Here is a 21,165-nt window from a genome sequence, read left to right on the forward strand (position 1 = left end):
TAAAACCACTAATCCATAGCCCCATTGCTTTATATGTTAAATTCTGCATTTTGAAGCATAAATGGCTACTTTGTCTTAAGTTCAAATAAAGTGTCAGTTATATCATGTCAAAACTATACCTTATCCTGACTTGTGCTGAAAAACTCAGCTTATATTTTTTTGCATATTAGAGCGTACTTGTTCCCAGAAGTTTGACAATACAAAAACAGGTACTTCTGATCCGAGCAACAGGGCAAATGTGCCTTCCTATTAAATTTTATATACTACTTTATTATTCAAAAGAAACTTTCAACACAAGGGTTCTACAGTGATCCTAAGTCCCAAAGCTTTCATTTGATACCAAAACTACCCAAATATTTCACCTATTGACAAAGACACAGCTATTCGTAGGAACTATTTTAAAGTATGTACTACTTTCTTGTATGTTCTTTCCGACCGGGCATAAATAAGTGGTTCTATACAATAACAACTTAATGACTTTCTTAATTCCAGCACTAAAATATACCCCTCTAATATCTTTGAATTATTTTCTATTGTCTTTTTATTTACACAGTTTTCTAAATTTCGACTTTGTGCGCATTAGTTAGAAACAGTTATAAGATGTACAATTGCCAAAATGAAATCATATGTCCTACATACATCGATAAGCGCAATCAGTAGTGGATCAATGAACTTTTAAAAAGTTGAGTGGTTAAATAATTAAAAGAGGAGGAGGAAGGAGCCAAATCTTATATCATACTATTTTTTTTAAGGATAAGGAGATAATCATTAATAGTCAACGGGTCAGCGAAAAAACACAAAAGATTAACATGCATAGGCATCTATTGACTATTTACGATACTGCATACTGAAAATTCAAAGACAAGTCTATCGGAACATTGTATGGTATGCTTAAATTCAGACATTGGAATATAGTGCTAAAATTGAGGGCATAGGAGCAAGGGCAAATTTAACAAACTTCTAGACTTTTTGCTTATCATTTTTTAAATTTGACTAAAGAAAAGGTTTTGCTTTGCTTTTCACTATCAGAAATTTCATCTTTAATTTCCCTTTTGCAACTGTACATCTTTCAACTTCTATTTCTAATTACTAGTAATTTGCACTTAGATGAAATCTATCAATAAGAAGACAATCGAAAATAAATTTAGACCAAGATATTCGGGGCATAGTTAAGTCCTGTGATTGAGAAAGTAGCTAAGTTGTTATAACAAGTTAGCTAAGTTGTTATAACGAGTTGGTTAAGTTGTCATAACAAGTTAGCTAAGTCGTTATAACGAGTTATAATTAGCTAAGTCGTTTAAACGAGTTAACTAAGCCGTTATAATGAGTAGGCAATGTTGTTATAACGAGTAAGCTATGTTGTTATAATGAGTAACTAAGTCGTTATAACGAGCTAGATAATCTTAGTCGTTAAACGAAATAGCTAGGTCGTTTTAACGAGTTGGCTAAGTCGTTATAACGAGTAAGATAAGCTTGGTTTTTATAACAAGTTAGCAAAGTCATTATAACGACTTAAAAATAAAACAACACCCTGACACTTACAAGTTTCCGTATAATATTCTTATTCTACTAGCATATACTATTTCTAACTAGTAGTCTAAATATGTGGCTAAACAATAGGAGTAACTGCCACACAGCAAATTCCTGGTAATTACTTTATGAATTGTTAAGTCATATTCACTGTATACTTTCAGTCGTTGTTTATTTCTAAATATAATTTGTTATGTTTTATAAAAATGCATTTCATTACACAGATACAATACGGTATCAATAATATTTCTACTTTATTAACCTATCTATGGATGACATACCTACTTTTATATATATCGTCAACTCTGTCAGGTAAAGTACTACGTGATTTTCTTTTCCGTCAAATGTCACCCTGTGCAATGGATTACTTTCGTGTGTACTATAGTATATCCATCTAATAATGTTGTAAAAAGAAAACATTGAAAATCTTGTAGATTTCCTCATATTCAATTTTGAAAAATGATGGAAAGCAAACATCACAAAAAAATGTATCATTCAACCAATAAAAAGATAGAAAAATAACATTAACGGTCATTTTGATCAAAACGTCATTTAAAAAATCAAGAACAAATTATAAAGGCATGTCTTTTAGTTTATTATTATGTTAATTCACTGCGCGAAATTTAGAACTGGTCAGACAATTTGCTTGCAATCAATTCAGTACTGTTCAGAAGCTCTTTAGACAATTCAGTAAATTCTTGATTTGCACAGGTAAATAAGAACTACTGAACAGTGAAAGCATAGAATAAACAGATCTTAATAAACTGTTAGCAAATTGTCTGAACAGACTGAGTTTACCGCGGTGAATTATAAAAATAAGAAAATGTGGTATGATTGCCAATGAGACAACTCTCCACAAAAGACGCAAAAAATTCTGATACAGAAATTAATAACTTAAGGTAACCGTACGGCTTTCAACAGTGAGCAAAGCCCTTACCGCATAGTCAGCTATAAAAGGCCCCGAAATGACAAATATGTAAAACAATTCAAACATGAAAACTAACGGCTTGATTTATGTACAAAGTAATAAACGAAAAACAAATATGTTACTCAGCAACATACGACAACCACTTAATTACAGGCTCCTGACTTTAAAAGTACTTGAATTTTGTTACTTATTCTAGAAATAGACGTATCATGAACTCTTTTCTTCATTTCTGAATAATGTTCAAAATGTAATTTTCGAATATCCACAACATTCATACTTTTATTCAAATAAGAATAAGATTTTTATTAGATTTTTCCCGTTTATTCGAATTTTTACAATAGGATGAAAGGGCGTCTTTTGTGACAACACGACACTGTTTACATTCTATTTTAGATGGAGGACGATATTTTGGTCCTTTTTCCAAAAGGTTTTGAACCTCTCGGTCTCGAACGATATTGAGGTCCCCCGTAATAACATGACCATAGGGATCAAAAATATAAGTTCATTAAAGCATTTGCACTTCCCCATTGATCGAACTGTTGCGCTAAATGCAAAAACATTGACATGTTGTTTTTTTTCGAGTGAAAAAATTGTCGGTCTGATTTGATTCAATGTTGTTTTGGTACTCACCCTTAACTTCTTGATAAAAACAAGTATCACGAGAAGAACGTTGAGATTGGCACAAGAATACTTTCAATTCGTATTTTATGTACAATATTTATAAACAATGGCTACTTTTTTGGTGAAAATTCACTTCGTTTGATACCTCAGCTTGGAGTGCTTCACAAAAAATGTGAGTTATGTAAGTTTCTTTCTCCTAAAATTTAAATCGGTCATAACTTAGAGTGTAAATATTTCTTTTTTTTGTAAGATCGCGTATGTCATATTCGTTAGCATATTTTACATTTGAAAATATTTTATCCTTTTCTTAAATTTGAATAACATGTACTGACGTTATACAATTTGTGCAAAATCAAATTCAAATTGGGCAAGCGGCACATATTAATCAGTTCACAATAGACTGTGTATAATTTAACTACAATATTTAAAGTTTTAAATCATTATTAAGTTTAAGTAGACAATTCCTTTGGGTATGCATCTTATTATGATTGAGCTCACATTTTCAAGCTGAAATAAAATAAGACCGAAAATACTGTTTGATTACATCTGAATTATTTCAAATGCTTCACAAACATTTGTTTTATTTTTTGAACGACAGATTGAAACAAAAATGCATGTTTGGTCTGCAGGTACAAATATATTTTACAAATAAGAAACCACAAACAAATTATATACATAAATATGTAAATAAAGATATACAATATTCGTTTAGTATAGGAACCTATAAATTTGTTTGACAAGCTTTAGAGACAGAGAGAAAAGCGATGGTCACCGAGCTTTTTTGCTGTTTTGTAGCGAGTACAAATACATTTTATATTTTCCTACACTGTATGAATATTGTTTTTATCCTGCAATTTAAACATTGAGATTATAGTTTTTTTCCATCAGAATCGGTGTTGAATGATATCGACATGACTTAAACGCGGAGTGCAACGAGGACCCCACATTGAACTGTTTCGTAAACAGTGACTTGAACATAAATGTTCGCTCGCAACAAAAGCAGGATACCAGGAAACTCACGTTTATCGGTTCATGGTACTTGCATAGTAGAAAGGTCGATCGCTGTATAAATATAAAACAAACATTGTTACATAAAATCAATCATGTACTACGGCATGGATGTTAAAGTGATTGCTTTTCACTATATCGTCTGTTTTTTCCAGTGTTGTAGTATGATGCAGGTACATCTGCCGTACAAAAAATGTTAACCACATATTATTGTGTTTGTTAACATACATCTCAACATATTTTTAGGAACGATAATTTTTCTATTTACCATTTGCAACATATGACTAAACCACTAAATATAAAGGAAATGTTATGGAGACTGATTGTTGAAATTTGTAATCAAGTTAGACATATCACGACAATCGGATAAAAAGTACTTTGAAATTATCATGAATAGATAGACGGTACTAGTATGGGCACAAAAATGGCCCCGTCATATGCCAACATATTTATGGGCCAACTTGAAAAACGCCTCTTGGCTAGTGCTCCATACCAGCCCTTATCATGGTTCCGATTCATTGACGATATTGATCTCAAATGGACAGATTCACAAGAACATCTTAATGAATTTCTAGGACACTGTAACTCTTTCCACCATTCAATAAAATTTACATATGAATCATCTATGGAGAAAATAAACTTCCTCGACACTACGAGTTACATCAAGAACGGAACCATTATAACGGACCTTCATACCAAACAAACGGACAAACATCAATTCCTTTCTCCTAAAAGTTGCCATCCTAAACACTGCTCCCGTGGCATCCCATTCAGCCAGGCATTGCGAATCAAGAGAATATGCTCTACTGAAAATACGCAAAATGCTAGACTTGGACAACTACATAAACATCTAGTTGTTCGAGGATACAATAACAACATCATTGATAGCGCTTTCGAAAGAGCAAACAAAACTAGTCGCCAAGAACTTCTAGAGTACAAAGATAAGAATAAAGCAGCTAACAGAACACCCCTTGTACTCACTTACCATCCTGATTTTAAAAATGTGTCTTCCATTGTTCAGAAGCATTGGAAAATTATAGAAAATGATTCAAATCTTAAAAAAGTATTTTCCTCACCACCAGTCATGGCCTTCAGAAGACCTAAAAACATCCGTGACAAATTAGTGACATCTGTATTAGCCAAGCAGCCTACTCCATCTCCCGGTTGCTACAAACAATGTGGTCGAAGGAACTGCTTATGTTGTAAAGCTGCCAATACAAGCAGTTCTTTCATCAGCTCCGTTACTAAACAAAATTATACCATCTACTCAAATTCCAACTGTAAAACGGAGAACTCAATTTATATATTAACATGTGACACATGTGGCATTCAGTATGTGGGAGAAACAATGGACAAATTTAATATTCGGCTCAATAACCATCGTTCATGATACAAAACCAACAAAAACTGTCCTCTCACAAGACATCTTCGTTCAACGAAACATTCTTTTGATAATGTTACCTTCCAAATCATAGAAGTCAACACCGAGTGGGACACTACGGCGAGAAGGAGAAGAGAAAATTTTTGGATCCACCAACTCCACACTTTAGAACCTGATGGTCTTAACGAAAAAGATGAGAAAAGATACAGGAAAGATAAAGAATAATTTAGTACACAGCATCGTCCTTTTTATCCTGTAATATTGGCCAATGGACGCTGCTAACTTCAACTACCAATTTTGTAAAAATCTTGAACTTCATCCAAATTATGTATTATTTTCAAGGCAGCTAAATTCAAGTGCAACATATACATTGAGCTGCAAAAGTTTCTTATCATCTACATCCGATTTCACCTGGATAGATGCACGCTTGATAAAGCTAGTTAGTCTAGCGAAATATTGCGTTTATTTTCATCATTTTGTAAATATTTTAAACATTCTTATATTTACATACTAAATAGTGTGTTAAAATTACATTGTTAGGCAATCTATAATTTTATTTGTGTAATTGAATTAATCTCTGTACTGATTAATCCACACTCCCATAGATTTGTATGTCATGTGCTGCTATTTATAGGCACTTATATATATAGATATATATATATATTAGTTAAACAATTTTTTTTATTAATTTTCGAAAATATCGTGCATAATCAAATTATCTTGTGTCAAAACATTTAAAAGTTAGGTTGTCTTATCGATTTTGGTCGTTTAAATATTTTATGTAATGCTGTAACGTCGTTTTCCGAAATTGAAGTCTTTTAACTAATTTCGAAATTTAGCTTCACCTCGGTGTGTTTGAATTGTTCTGATGATCGCTAATAGTGTCGTTAAAATCGGTAAACAAACGGCGAATTTTGAAAACGATCAAAATTTAACACGTAATTCAACACACCGTCTACGTCAAGATGAGAGGGAACGAGCCACTGGAATGTTGCAAAAATGAATGTTACAAACTGCATTTGCAAACCAATTTAATTCCTCCAGAATGACAATTAATAGACTTGTGTTTCGTCTGAGGGACACAGCCACACCAACTTATCACCCGCGTTCCGGAGGACCTCGAGCAACGACATAACGTCAAAATAAACAAATTCGTCTGATGCACCTACGCAATCGCAGCCAGGCGTATCCCAAGAGGAGCCAACAACAGAGTTGTAGACCAAACTGTGCGAAATAGCTAAATTGTCTACACATCAATTTTTACAAAATGGTCCTTAACTAAGTTTGAATCTGGCCAGATATAAAGTCAACTTCAGAAAGAGTCTGGTTTTAACATGTAGTAATGACAGTCTGTTTAAGAATTAGTACAAATTAATATTTGAATTTGATTATGCCTTGCAATGACTTATTTACCTCATTATATGCTATAACCTGATGGACATCACTTTAAGTTTTTAAAATGACATTGTAGGACAATTGGGGACACCGAACTTATTTTAACACCAAAAATATTAGTCAACTCTTACTTAATTTGATGTTTCATTTTGTAAGCTATGCTTAAAGTAAGGTTGAGGTAGGTACAAATTTTTAGTAAATGATCAAAATGGTTAATTTTTTAATCACCTTGTTATACAATGCCGATGGCAATGTTATGATACATACTATTTTTAGATAACATCAATGCATTGCAACTATCAATTCCTAACAACAGAAAATGGCAGTTAAATAACAAATATTCAAGAACATAGAGTAAATAACATAACAAACCTATTATGTGTGTCTAATGTTAGTGCAAGTGGATAAGGTACATTAACAATAGTGGTTAAATTGGATCCATCTGAATTACATCTCATAATATCTCTATTTCCTGTCCAGTATAGATGACTGTTTTCTGAGTCAAATGTTACGTAAAATGGGCTGTTTGTTGATATAACGAATTCAAAATTTACGGTTTGTTCATTTGGATAAGGGAATCTGAAATATGAGAAAATATGAATTAATATTGATCTTCGATCGTGTTACAGCATGGTTCATGTTCTTTATCAAGACAGGTTTCTTTATCTCCTCAATTGTATTTTGTTTTTAACTACATGTATTTCCATATGATAAGAATGTTGTACGTGTAGAAGAGTTATGTTGAGATATAAAAGAGATTAGTATTCCTCAGTATGTATTTTCTGTATAAAAAAAAAAGAGGAATACTTATTTTTACGAAATTGCCTGAAAAGACTATTAGCCGTCTGTTTACGGGTAATTTTTCGTACTTTCTGTTTCGTTTGAATTGACTCGTCTCCCGAAACTTCCGAATGATTGTTTATACTCCAACTGTGCCATTTGCGATGTCAAATCAGTATCACGTCAAAACAGAATATAGCTTCGCAAAACTTTACGTCGTCCGCTTCAAATTAAAAAAAATGATGTTTTACCCAAAACATTTCATTTGAAACAGTTGTCAGAGTTATAGTATGAAGAGAATAACTATACATTGTCTCTAAATATATATATACTAGATTCTTTCTGTATAGTTAAACACTTATTTGTTTGCTATTAGGACATTAGCAGCTTTATTGCCCCCTTGACAGCAAATTAAAACTTGCTATTTTCCTCATAGCCAGTAAATACGCGTGTATTGTTTTTTTTTCACAATTATCCCTTCACATCTTTATCTGCTTTTTCAGTTAATAAAACTATGCTATTGTTTACTTCTGTTTTTTTCTTTTATTTCGTATTGGTTAGTGAAACATGTAGCATGCATTTCTTGGTGGCAACATATGTTTTGTTCCATTTAATAACATATCAAGATATTGCCAGTCTAAAACAAATATTAATTACTAATTACAAATTAACAGTACCTATCGATGACATTTTCATGAAATCTTGGAACATACACATATCTTTCTTTCACATCGTAAGCTATGGAATATACGTTTGTACTAAGATTAGCTAGTTCTTCCACGACTCCTGTATCCAGATCTTTTTCTTTCATTTTATTTGAAGTGGTGAACAACAGTTTTTCTTGTATACCTGCAATGGCAAACTTTCAGGATGGCGTCATATAAAGAATAACCAGAAAATTGCAAGCAACTAAAGAAGATGTACGGGAGTCAGGAAAACCACACAGCCAGTAGATAGATATAAGAAGATGTGGTTTGAGTGCCAATGAGAAAACTCTCCATCCTAAGGTACACATTAGAAGAATGTTGACAAACAACATACTTTTACGTGTAAATGAAGTAAGCCAAATATCCGTTAGATCTTTTATTGTAATTACCAGATATACAAAAAAAAAAACAAACATATAGAACAGCAAAAATCTCAATTCGTAGAAGTTAGTAAAGACTGTAAAACATACGGCATCACTTAAGGTGGCTGGGGAGTCTTCCTCCATTTTGGATTTTGAAATAGCAGATAACGCTGGTCTAGATCTTTGATGAAATGTGCAAATTTTGAGAGTAAAATTGAGAATGGAAATGGGGAATGTGTCAAAGAGACAACAACCCGACCATAGAACAGACAACAGCAGAAGTAGTATGTAATTTATGTGTAAGACTTTTGATGTAAATATACAAAATTGTGGGTTTGATCATAATTACGGCTGTAATTTCTAAAAAAAAACACCTTATTTGTGTTTGATTAATTTTTTTTCAACTTTGCCAAATAAGGGGAAATAACTCAGATAAAGTAATTTTTATAATAGAAAGTGTTGTGAATTTACTTATTTTAATCTGTACCAAGAAAACAAGTTCGGTGACCCCATTTTTTTCTTTTTCTTATCTGTAAGCATGTTATAAGAGCTATTTTCTCGCATTTTATAATTCTATCATGTAGTTCTCTTTTTTTCACACACAATTTGATTTTCCATGCATAATCTATACAAAGTCTGACAATTTTGCACACCCTGTAGCGTGAAAAAAAGTCCGGTGACCCAGACTTTTTATTATATTTTTGAAAAAAGCATGATAAAAACTTCATTATGACAAATTATTAAAAAATTCTATAAGTTTTAATTAAGACGCCTCAGCCACCTTAAGGCCTATGCTACGCCCTTAAGCAGAAATTGCAAGTATATATAGGTTGAAAATGATTTCCGTTGAATAGATAATTTTTGTATAAAAAAGGATTGGTGAAAAAAACGAGTATTACCATGTGACATTTTCTACGTTATGGAAACTTTATTGTCACGTGCACTCTTGGTAGACATTTTGTATAACAACTGTAATTCTCCTCTAAGATAGCATTATTCGTTAAATTCACGTATTGCTAAACATGTGCTGTCCCCTCTCGAAATAATTCGAAGTTTGTTGAACACATCTATGTTATCGATCTTGAAATAAAGGAGACCCGATCACATACTATAGAGTTAATATAAAAAAGAATACGATGCGGTATGATTGCTAATGAGACAACTAGCCATTTGCAAGATCGTTTTACGACTGCAATGTTGACTGTTTAACATGTCGTCAGATGTCATGGTAGAGAGATTACCGCGATAAATGTATCCTAATACTAAAATGCCATAAAATTGACTGCAGAAAAACATTTTAAGACCAACAGTTTAAACCGCTTAAATTCCATAAAAAAAAAAAAACAGACTGTAATGAGTTAGATGAAGGCAAAATCAGAAGGGACAAAACAGATCTCAAACCATGTCAAACAGAACTGGTTGACGTTTCTGGCAATCATTTATGCGTTGGTAACAATTAGGTCTTGACTTCGACGGTAACACATCCATTGATAAGAAGAACATCATTGTTTCAAAGCATACCACGTGATTGGAACATTAAATGAGACGTAATTAATTCAATTTTCGAACTGCACACTTGATGTAGACAATAAAGTAATGAATGAAATTAATGTATATCTAAAATATTAAATGACTGAATAATAGCCAACGATAAATCTTACGGGGCGATGGATCATAAAATTATGATACAGTACACTACAAAATATAAAATATAACAAGTCTAAAAGGGTACAACATCACCAAAAAATAATTAAATCATGAACACATTTTTTGATATTTCGGATAACTAATATCCTTCATCAGTAAGATGTAAAATGAATCTTATCTTGTGGTAGTCAAACTGAAATAAAAATCTTGAATGCTATACAAATTATCGAAAACAATACGCTGGTAATTTTTTTTCAATATTGATGTTTGGTAGGAGGAATAAATTTCTTAAAACTGTAAGCCTGAATTACTGGAAATAAATGTGATGGTAGGGAAAATGAGTGACACATTCTATATTTTTTCATTTATGCCCTCTTGGGAAACTGTCCTAAGCTTTCTTATCCAAAACCTTTCCCGAGCAAGTCTGTCGGCTCTTGACCAACCCTCGTTGTGGTCTATGATAGTGGTGGTAAGGTTTTTGAGATCAGCTTGGGCGTGCCCAGGTGATCTCAAATGACGACTTACGGGGAGGTCGGGCTTGCAGGTGTAGTCACTTTGATGACCATTCATGCGTTTGTTGAATGGCTGTTCTGTCTCGCCAATATACTGCATGCCACATCGACACTGAAGAAGGTATACAACATTCTGGGTTTTGCAAGTTACATTGAAAAATATAGTGTACACAGACCCGGTGGAGTGGCAATTAAATGATTGAGTATTCAGTATTTGTTGGCAAGTCAGACATCGTCTGTTACCACACGACTTGCACCATCCTCCAGTGGAACAGCTTTTTTTAGAGGAGACATCAGCTCTCACAAATAAGTCTTTCAGACTTGCTGGTCTCAAAAAAAGCTAAGACAGGAGGTTTGGGAAAGATCTTGGACAATTTAGGGTGCTTGGCAATAGTTTGCCAATTGTTATGGATCAAACGTGAAAGGTTAGTAAAGGCGGGATTGTATGTTAAAACAAATGGAACTATTTTGCTGCGCCTCTTCTGTTTGTATTGTAATAGGTCATTGCGGCTGTTATTGTTAGCTCGTGCAAACCCCTTATCTATGTCCCATTTCTTATAACCTCGTTTGGTTAAAAATCCGCGAAGTTCCTGTAACCGTTTAATGACAGCCTCCTCAGAGGAGCAAATCTGCTTTACTCTGAGAGCTTGACTATAGGGGATACTTTTTGTACAGTGTTTGGGGTGAAAGCTTTGAGGAGAAAGGTACTGATGTTTATCTGCAGGTTTACAGTAGGGGTCTGTTGATATGACACCGTCCTTAATAGATGTAGTTGTGTCTAAGATATTTTAGAGTCGGAAATTTCATATGTAAATTTAATTGACTGGTGGGCGTTGTTTGCATGTCTGATGAAATCATCTGGTTTAAGTTGGGATTCAATCAATTTCATGTCAACATCATCGATGAAACGGAACCAAGACAGAGGTTTGGATAAAGATACCGAATGTTTAGTCCAGCTGCTTACTCTGGTTCTGAGTGCAACAATTTCACCTTTAATGGTGAACATTACCTTCAGATAAACGGGACAGTGATGGGGACGAAAATGGCACCGTCTTACGCCAATATTATCATGGGCAAATTAGAGAAACAAATCATTTCAACATCTTTATCAAAACCTCTGTCTTGGTTCCGTTTCATCGATGATGTTGACATGAAATTGATTGAATCCCAACTTAAACTAGATGATTTCATCAGACATGCAAACAACGCCCACCAGTCAATAAAATTTACATATGAAATTTCCGACTCTAAAATATCTTTCTTAGACACAACTACATCTTTTAAGGACGGTGTCATATCAACAGACCTCAACTGTAAACCAACAGATAAACATCAGTACCTTTCTCCCCAAAGCTGTCACCCCAAACACTGTACAAAATGTATCCCCTATAGTCAAACTCTCAGAGTAAAGCAGATTTGCTCCTCTGAGGAGGTTGTCACTAAACAGTTACAGGAACTTCGCGGATTTTTGACCAAACGAGGTTATAAGAAATGGGACGTAGATAAGGGATTTGCACGTGCTAATAATAACAGCCGCAATGACCTATTACAATACAAACAGAAGAGGCGCAGCAAAATAGTTCCATTTGTTTTAACATACAATCCCGCCTTTACTAACCTTTCACGTTTGATCCATAACAATTGGCAAACTATTGCCAAGCACCCTAAATTGTCCAAGATCTTTCCCAAACCTCCTGTCTTAGCTTTTTTTGAGACCAGCAAATCTGAAAGACTTATTTGTGAGAGCTGATGTCTCCTCTAAAAAAAGCTGTTCAACTGGAGAATGGTGCAAGTCGTGTGGTAACAGACGATGTCTGACTTGCCAACAAATACTGAATACTCAATCATTTAATTGCCACTCCACCGGGTCTGTGTACACTATATTTTTCAATGTAACTTGCAAAACCCAGAATGCTGTATACCTTCTTCAGTGTCGATGTGGCATGCAGTATATTGGCGAGACAGAACAGCCATTCAACAAACGCATGAATGGTCATCAAAGTGACTACACCTGCAAGCCCGACCTCCCCGTAAGTCGTCATTTGAGATCACCTGGGCACGCCTAAGCTGATCTCAAAAACCTTACCACCACTATCATAGACCACAACGAGGGTTGGTCAAGAGCCGACAGACTTGCTCGGGAAAGGTTTTGGATAAGAAAGCTTAGGACAGTTTCCCCAGAGGGCATAAATGAAAAAACATAGAATGTGTCACTCATTTTCCTACCATCACATTTGTTTCCAGGAACTCAGGCTTACAGTTTTAAGAAATTTATTCCTCCTCCCAAACATCAATATTGAAAAAATTACCAGCATATTGTTTATTGATAATTTGTATAGCATTTAAGATTTTTATTTCAGCTTGACTACCACATGTCAAGATAAGATTCATTTTACATCTTACTGATGAAGGATATTGGTTATCAGAAATATCTAAAATTTGTTCATGATTTAATTTTTTTTTGGTGATGTTGTACCCTTTTAGACTTGTTATATATATATAATATATATATATATATATATAACGTCTAGATAATATTCAACGATCTTTCTTACGAGGGCGCTGGATCGATACGAGTAACAATACATGTACACAATAAATATATTATATAAACGACTAAAAAGTGTACAAAACAACACCAATATTAAAAAAAGGAAACAATGAATAAATCTATAAATATTTCGGATAACAGATATCCTTCATCAGTATGATTATGATGTAAAATGAATCATGTCAATCTATTCTGATGTAACTATAACAACCTTGAAACTTATACAATTAAAACCGAACACAACAACGCTTGTACAATTCTAAAATTTGAAAAATGGCGAAGGTTATATAGGTATTTACAACAGAGACTGCATAGATATGCTTCTAATATAAGTAGTAATGTACGATTTGAACTGGTACATTTTTAAAATTTCCAAGGTGACGACAGTTAAGATATTACAACAAAGACTGCGTACAAATACTTTCCGAATGAACAGCACTGACCGATTTGAGCTGGTATGATATTTCAAATTTGACGACGATAAAGTTATTATAACAGAAGCTGCGTTTTTAAACATCCCAAATAAATAGCATTTTGATAATGATAAAAAAAAAAAATAATAATGATTATAAACCAATTGTTCAGAGAACAATTAAAGGTCTATCCACCGGAAACGATATATTTCATATGAAAATAATAAAATCCAGTTTATCATGTCATTTTCAGTGTCAAATGATAGATTAGTGTCTACTGATTCCAAAAATATCTGGTTTCTATACACTTTTGTTTGAAATAAGGGAATTAATTTGTTACTTCCGGTTTGAAAAATGTATTTCCGTTATTATTTGATAGTTTACTTGACACTGATTTCAAAAATATATGGTTCTATATACTTTTCTATTAAATAAGAAATAAATTAGCTACTTCCGGTTTACATAAGGTCACTTCCGGTTGACTTTTTCAAGGTCATATAGCTTGCAACTTAATGCAAAAAGTCCCACGGCTTTATCATGTATACATAGGAAGTAAAAGCAAAGGTCAAAATCTAGAACGTCAAATTTACCTATGACCTTGACATTAATCTCAAGGTCATTAACCAAGGACCTCAAATCAAAAGACACCAGTTCTTTATTATGTATGGTTAATGTTTTATATCACCATACGCATAATTTAAAATATAATAGGGGAGACAACAACCATTTGATGTCTACGTACCCTTTCAACCAAATTGTATATGTTACGACATGTCGCAACTAACAATTTAGTAAAAATATATTGTCGATATCTTATACGGTTTTTGAAAAGAAGTGAAAATTAGCCAAAATCAAAATTTTGAATATGACCTTGACCTTTGACCTTGACCTAATTTTCTTTTTTTTGACCATGGACATCAAATCAAAAGATCCTAGGTCTCTATCACTTATGGTTTAGCAATTACAAATGCATATCACTTTTATCAAATGCATAAGGAGAAATAACTCTCAAATGGAATCTCTATACCGCTTCTGTCAAAATAAAACAAAACATCCTCAGCATTTAACGAGCAATTTGGAAAATAAATCTATCGTTATCTTTTACGGTTGTGAAAGAGATGCACACACAAGAAAAACAGTGTACGGGGAGATTACTCTTACAATGAAAGTTGTTCGGCTTAGCAGGTTCAAATTTAAAAGCGCATAAACTACTCGATAACATATACCAAATATCTAAACGACATGTTGCGAAACAAAATGTACACGCAACAATTGAAGGTCTTTCCACTCGTAAAGATCTATTTTGATATGAAAATAATAAAATTCGTTTTAACATGTCATTTCCAGCGTCAAATGATAGCTTTTTGTACGCTGATTCCAAAAATATGAGGTTAATATACAAAAAAAAAAAAAAAATAAGGGAGATAATTTGTTTCTTCCGGTTTGAAAAAAATTACTTCCGGTATTATTTGAATGTTTACTTGACACTGATTCCGAAAATATATGGTTCTATATACTTTTTTATTAAACAAATACAAAAAATAGCTACTTCCGGTTTACATAAGATCACTTTCGAATGGCTTTCTAAGGTCAAATGGCTTGCAACCTAATACAAAAAGTCCCATGGCTTTATCATATATACATATGACAGCAAAGGTCATAATCTAGAACGTCATTTTAACATATGACCTTGAGCTTAATTTCAAGGTCATAAACCAAGGACCTCAAATCAAAAGACCCTAGTTCTTAATTATATATGGTAAATGAGTTATATCACCATAAGGGTATTTTCAAATACAAGAGGGGAGAAAACTCTTATTTAATGTTAGCGTACCCTTTAAACCAAAATGTATGTGTTACGACATGTCGCAACTAACAATTTAATAAAATATCTTGTCATTATATTATACGGTTTTTGAAAAGAAGTGAAAATAAGCCAAAATCTAAATTTATAATATGACCTTGACCTTTGACCTTGACCGATTTTTTTTTGTTTTTTGGACCAAGGACCTCAAATCAAAAGACCCTAGGTCTCTATCACTTATGGTTTACCAGTTTCACATGCATATCACTTATATCAAATGCATAAGGCGAAATAACTCTCATATGGAATCTCATTACGGCTTCGGTCAAAATTAATCAAAACATCCTGAGGATAAAACGAGCAATTTGGTTAAATAAATTTGTCGTAATCTTTTTACGGTTGCGAAGGAGTAGTATACACAAAAAAAAAAAAAAATCGGGGAGATAACTCTTACTAAATGAAGTTTTGTGTTTCCCGGTGTCAGCTTCAAAAGCGTATATAAACTTTACGATATCATATACTAAAAATCTAAGCGACATTTTTAAAACAACAATACAGCGGAGGAAAAACAATTAGGCAGAAAAAAAAAATAATCAAACAAAAGCAAAAGGTCTTTCCACGGAAAAGTGGAAAGATCTTATTAAAAACCAATTGTTTTGAGAACAATTGAAGGTATTTCTACTTTACACATTACATTTCTAGATAACAGATGAAAAGCTACTTTTGATATACTCAAATATATTATTGGCGTCCAATCATCGGTTTTTTTCATACTGATTCAAAAAATAAATAGTTTTTTCCAGTGTTTTCCAGACTCATAGGATAGCTTTGCTTCCGCTGATTCTAAAAATATGGTTTTATATACTTTTGTTTTAAATAAGAGAGATAACTTGCTACTTCCGGTTAAGAAAAAGTCATATTCGCTTTCACAAGATAAATTTTTTCTACTGATTCCGAAAATATATGGTTTCTTTATACTTTCCCTTCAAATAAAGGAGATAATAAGCTACTTCCGGTTTAAAGAATGCAACTTCCGGTGTCATTTAAAAGGATATTGTATGCTGATTTTAAAAATATATAGTTTAAAAGTATTTTTTCTTAAAAATGAATTCAAAAAAGCTACTTCCGGTTTGCACAAGGTCACTTCCGGTTGATATTTATCCAGGTTATTTGTCACCTAACCCTTTGCAAAAGACACCATGGCTTCATCATGTACCAGAATGAAGTAATATTCGATTTTCCTTAAATTTCAACATCTAAGGGGCAATAACTCCTATAAGGTATAATCAGATCTCTTCGGACTAAATGTTATTTTATATATAGCTTTTAAAGTATTAGATAAGATGTACACACAAGCAAAGGGCAAAATTTAGAAAATGACCTTGACCTTTGACCTTGACACCATTTTCATGTTGATGTACCAAGGACCTCAAATCAAGATACCCTGGATCTCTATCACTTACGGTTAATGGATTACATTCATACATTTCTTATGTCAAATACAAAAGGGGAAATAACTCTCATATGGAGTCTCAGTATCGCTTCGGTTAAAATTGACTGAAGCATCCTGAGGATTTAACAAGCAATTTAGAAAAATAAATTTGTCGATTTCTTTTACGGTTTTGAAGGAGAGGCACACACAAGAAAAACCGTGTTTGTGGAGATTACTCTTACAAAGAAAATTGTTCGGCTTAGCAGGGTCAAATTTAAAAGCGCATAAACGGTTCGATAACATATACCAAATATCTAAGCGACATGTTGCGAAACAAAGTTTACACGCAAGAAACAAATTTGACGGAAGAAAAAAAAATAAATATAAACCAATTGGTAAACATTAGTTAGCGGCGGTCTTTCCCCTCCGAAACATAATTGATTGATTGATTGATTGATTGGTTGGTTGATTGGTTGGTTGGCCAAAAAAAAACACATTGGGCCTAGACTGTAGGAACATGCAAAAAACAAAAGGAGATCCCTCATCCTGTATTAAACATATGGACCAGACACCTGCATGAGTGATTGATTGGTTGGTTGATTGGTTGGTTGGTTGGTAAGTTTGTTGGTTGATTGGTTGATTGATTTTGATGTGCACTTCCTTTGTGCGAGGCAGCGAAATTGCCGTCTATATTCTGACCGAACGTGACTGCGTATTTATACATCCTGCAAAGCCAAACGGACGCCTGAGATGTCCTCATAAAAATTGATCCTAGCATCCTTAGTTTATAAATTTTCTCTATTTTCTATGTTACCTCGGACTTTCATTTTTTCATCTATTTGTTGTGTATGCCTTTTGTTTGAATTTGTAGGAAAACTGAGTAAATTTTATCTTTGAAGTTTCACTTTCTTTATTTGGATATGTTTTATTCTAAATTCAGGTCCGCGCGCGCGATGGTGTTGTGAAGTCACGTGACCCTCGAATATATATGTCTCGAGTTAGAATATTAATTTCTTTTCAAGGGAGACCGTTGAACAGAGCACATGTATATTGATCAGAGTAACACGATAACTTTTGATTTTTTTTTTTACAGGTCATTGATGTCGGATCATGCATGCATTTTACGTACACATGTTTACTGGAGCACAGATTTGTATTTTAATGCCTGTTTAGAAATTTGATTGTAGGATTTCAGTAATATTTACGAACTTGGGAGCGATTTCTACGTCATGGATTTTAATTTCTCAATCAAGCGCACCGCACATGTATTTATAGCTAACGGGATTATATTTTCTTGATTCATTTTACAGGTAAACTGATTTCTAATCGCTGAAAATCGATTACTTTCAGAAATACATGAATTGGAGCAGATTTTTGCAGGGATGGATTTCTCTTTCAGAAGTTTGTACATAAGAATGTATACAAATTTTACAGTAAAATGTACGGGACTGAAGGCGATTTTCATTTTATAGAAATGAGGATTCCTTAAAAAAAATCAAAAAGAAGGGGTGGTAGGGTGGTGGGCCTTGGTTGATTAATTAAGATAAGATGCATGTATACATCATGCTAAGTTTGAAGCTATAATTTGTTAATTTGTTCATTTTACCATTTCAGTGGCATGGAAACCCCCCAAAAATGTCGCGTACCATTTTGACAAAATCTACAGTTATATCATGTCGCGACTAACATTTTGATCAAATTTTTTTTTCGATATCTTTAACTTTTTCTTAGTAGAAGCAGCATGAAGTGAATGTCAAAATTTAGAACATGACCGTGACCTTTGACCTTAACCATGACGTAGGTTATGTAGCTATTTACAACAGCTGACACAGGTAAAGGAATGGCAACAGAGACTGCGTAGTAATATGTAATATATCCCAAATGAAAAGCCATCCGCGAATAAGAACTACACCTTTTCATTGATCCCATTTGGTGCCACAGTTTTTTATTTTCTTATCAAAAATCTTCCCCGAGTGAGTCTTTCCTCCCTTGACCAAACATTGTTGTGGTCTAAACCTTTCTCAACTCTAAAATGCCAGAAGTATACCAGTTTTAATCGCAGGGTACTATTCATTTGGGAGTTATAAGTACGCAGCCACGTTCAATTACTTGACCTTTGTCAAAATTATTATTATTTTTTTTTTAATCATTATCAAAATGCTATTTATTTGGGATGTTTAAATACGCAGCCTCTGTTGTAATAACTTTACCGTTGTCAAATTTGAAATATTATACTAGCTTGGATCGGTCAGTGCTGTTCATTCGGAATGTTTCTGTACGCAGTCTTTGTAACATCTTAACTGTCGTCACCTTTGAAATTTTAGAGTTGTACCAGTTCATATCGCACATTACTATTTTTATTTGAAGCATATCTTTGCAGTCTCTGTTGTAAATAGCAACATAACCTACGTCATGGTTAAAAAAAATTAGAATTGTACAAGCGACTCTATAATGTTCAGTTTTGAATGTTTTATTGTATAAATTTCAAGATTGTTATAGTTTTATAATCAGGCTAGATTGATATGATTCATTTTACATCGTGATCATACTGATGAAGGATATCTGTTATCCGAAATATTTAACATTTGTTCATTTTATTATTATTTTTTGCTGATGTTGTACCCTTTGAGACTTGTTATATATATATAAATATAAGAAAATTAATAAGAGATAATAACGGTTTCAATTCATCACTTTTACTAGCGCTTTCACTGTTTTTACATATCTTGAGGTAATGTTACTTGTATATATAAGCGTTATACAAAACAATTGATTGACCTTAACAATAGTATGACGTTAACAAATACAAGGGAGACTACTGATGTAATTTAAAAAAATTGAGTAAAATCTTTAAAATGTTATTTAAGTAAAAATTAAAATATTATTTATCATTTAATTCCGGGTTTAGAATGTTTATGAATAATTCTTCTTTCTTCTTCCGGAGTAAATCATTTTTACGATTCACCATATACAATGGAAATATCTTAAATCGTCTATTAGAACAACGATGGAAATGGCCGTTAGACCGGATGATTGTTAAATCTTCATGGTTGATTTGCTGCCTATGAACAGCCATTCTAGTAAGCAGTTCATTTTTCTCTCCAATAAAGAATTCCTCACAATTTGAACATATGAGAGAATAAATGACGTTTGAACTTTTACAAGACATGTTTTGTTGAACTGTGAAATGCTTTCCATTTTTAAAATAAATTGAACTCTCTTCTATTAAATTTGGACATGTCATACATCGTTTATCGGTACATGTTTTTACAATAGGCAAAGTTTCATTAAAGTTGAATTTTGAAGATGTTAAATATCGTTTTAAAATTGAGAATGGAAATGGGGAATGTGTCAAAGAGACAACGACCCGACCATAGAGCAAACAACAGCCGAAGGCCACCAATGGGTCTTTTTTTTACTTTTTTAGACTTTTTGACTGTCTTTTACTGTTGATAATCTTTTTTTTTTTTAAAACTTTGTCCATTTTTTCACTTTTGTGTAAAATATTTTCAATTTGTCGCATGAAACTTAATATATCATAATCTCGTGGATTATATGTTGTTACACACGGGATAATTTTATCTAAATTTTTTGATGATTCTTCGGCTGATTCGGATCGCCGTGATTCTGTAATGATTGGTCCTTTTGTCAGTGCCTTTTGAATTCCGTAATTTATCACTTGTTCCGGATATTGCTGCTTTTTTAAATACACTTTTTATTCCTCCAAACTATTATTGCGTAATAGTTCTGTACTTGTAATGGTAATTATTCTTGACGCTAGATTAAAAGGTATATTTAATTTTACATGTTTTGGATGGTTTGAGTAAAAATTGAAATACATATGTGTATCGGTGTCTTTAGAGAAGTTATCTGTGACAATTTTATTATATATATAAATATTCAACAAGGATTGGCATTTTTGAAAATGAAAATAAAAAAGAATGATCTAGAGTCAAAGTCTGTCCATCTATAAATGATGTGTATGAAAGGGCTTACTTCGCTAGATAGATACAAAGCACAAAGAACCCCTAACAAAATCACAAAAGACACAAAGTAAAGGTATGAGAGTACTCGTTGTTACTAAAAATGAGTTC

At 33.0% G+C, this 21,165-nt stretch overlaps 1 long non-coding RNA gene across 6 annotated transcripts in view; it reads right to left on the reverse strand.

Moving 5' to 3' along the window:
• LOC127718372 (uncharacterized) overlaps positions 1–21,165 on the reverse strand; it is an 80,877-nt gene that overhangs the window by 15,235 nt on the left and 44,477 nt on the right. For 3 of the 6 annotated variants that reach the window (XR_007989795.1, XR_007989796.1, XR_007989794.1), the window contains exons 3-5: positions 8,321–8,492; positions 7,236–7,442; positions 1,812–1,924 (exon numbers count right to left, since the gene is read on the reverse strand). This is a non-coding gene — a long non-coding RNA (uncharacterized LOC127718372). The remainder of the gene's footprint in view (positions 1–1,811; positions 1,925–7,235; positions 7,443–8,320; positions 8,493–21,165) is intronic. The other 3 variants (XR_007989799.1, XR_007989797.1, XR_007989798.1) reach the window with 2 other exon arrangements.

Source organism: Mytilus californianus, unplaced genomic scaffold (genome assembly GCF_021869535.1).
Source record: "Mytilus californianus isolate M0D057914Y unplaced genomic scaffold, xbMytCali1.0.p SCAF_10, whole genome shotgun sequence".
Lineage (NCBI taxonomy): Eukaryota > Metazoa > Mollusca > Bivalvia > Mytilida > Mytilidae > Mytilus > Mytilus californianus.